The following is a 1,698-nucleotide window of genomic DNA, read 5'->3' on the forward strand; positions in this document are numbered from 1 at the left end:
AAAGCTTTTATGATGTTGGCCAATTATGAAACTGCTTTAGGTGAGGTTAATTTGACTCTATGACAAAATTTAGAGATATCAAAAAACCTCTTAGACATTTTAATTTTAAAAGACTTTTCGGGATGTCTTAATTTCTAGGTGGGGTGGCAGGGTTTTTTTTTTTTTTTTTTAACAGATGAAAGGCATTTAAGTAAAATAAAAATGAAAAAGTACTTTTGACATTGTGTACTTGGTGGTTTTGTCTCTGCCTGTAACAAATCTCATTTTTGTTACCATGAACTGAATGAAAAAAGTAAATTTGCCCCAATTCTATGTAATTAATTCCATCTGTTTGTTATTTCTGACTGGAAAACTTCTTCCATACCTTGTTTGATATGAAGAACAAATAATTGGATTGTCTGATAAGCCTGCCAATAAACTATTCAGAAACATCATGTGAAATAGTTCCCACTATATGAATTTTATGGTTTGTCTAAACACTAACATTTTCCCCTTCTGTAGTTGTATGAAAAAACAAATATTGTTAGCATAGTAGATAAATTGTTTTAAAATACCAAAAAGAAAAAAAAGTCAGTATCTTTTAGCTGAGAACAACCAATACGCTGATCAATGACTGCATCAGGATTTTATTTGCCTGTTAGTCCACAGAGTAGCCCAGAACACTAAATTTATTCATAAGAGGAGATATTGATTATTGGCCATTCCACATAAATGTAGCTTTTGATCTGTGTGTCTAATTATTTGCTTTTTGAATTTTACTAAAACTGACTGGACACAGTGGCTCAGGCCTGCAATCCCAGCACTTTAGGGGGCTGAGGCAGGAGGACCGCTTGAGTATGGGAGTTCAAGACCAGCCTGGGTAAAATAGTGATAACCTGTCTCAATAAAAAATTTAGAAATTAGTTGGAGATGGTGGTGTGTGCCTGTGGTCCAGCTACTTGGGAGGCTGAGGTGGAAGGATTTCTTGAGCCTGGGAGGTGGAGGCTGCAGTGAGCTCTGATTGTGCCCCTGCATGCTAGCCTGGGTGACAGAGCAAAACCCTGTCTCAAAAAAAAAAAAAAGTATCTTCTAAAATTTTGTAAAATTACTTTTTTTTTTTCCCTCAGGTGAGGAGAAAACATCAAGAAAACAAAAAGAGAAATATCCAAATCATTCTTTCTATTCTTTTATGGTTTGCAACCACTTTCGTGTTTTCCCCTGGCAGAAACCACAGAAATATTCCCTTAGAATAAAATAGCATATTTGTTTTTTTTAAAAAAAGAAAGAAAAGAAAAGAAACAGAAATGTGATCTGTAGTTTTGTGCAGGGGCAGTATCATAGTATCGTAGCCAATGAGGTTTATCAAAGGTGTGATTATTGCTAATTGAAAACTTTTCCCAGTACCCCTCCATGAAAACTAAAAATGTAGTCGGCATCGGCAATTTTCGAATTTGACAGTCTATATGGAGACTGAACAAACAAAAAAAGAAATGTGGCCTCTTCCTTGGCTAGAAACTTTAACATAACATGGTCTTGAGAAAAACATGTTCTATTTTTCTCAAGTTTTCTATCTCTGCATTCACCAACTTTTCATGTTGATCAGGGTTAAGAGAAATAGTGCTGGTTGTTGCTTTCCTTGACCTCATGGGGTAAAGTTATCAGTAATTCAATTCAAGAATTTATCCAATGGTCTGTTTTAGAGAATTATTGCCAGCATCT

The 1,698-nt window shown here is 35.0% G+C and overlaps 1 non-coding gene across 1 annotated transcript; it reads left to right on the plus strand.

The window, feature by feature from the left end:
- Nucleotides 1–1,294: 1,294 nt before the first annotated feature.
- On the plus strand, nucleotides 1,295–1,440 carry LOC119624520 (U4 spliceosomal RNA). The gene has a single exon (XR_005240688.1). It is a non-coding gene; the product is annotated as a U4 spliceosomal RNA (small nuclear RNA).
- Nucleotides 1,441–1,698: the final 258 nt, after the last annotated feature.

The sequence above is a fragment of the Chlorocebus sabaeus genome, chromosome 20 (assembly GCF_047675955.1).
Source record: "Chlorocebus sabaeus isolate Y175 chromosome 20, mChlSab1.0.hap1, whole genome shotgun sequence".
Taxonomy (NCBI): Eukaryota; Metazoa; Chordata; class Mammalia; order Primates; family Cercopithecidae; genus Chlorocebus; species Chlorocebus sabaeus.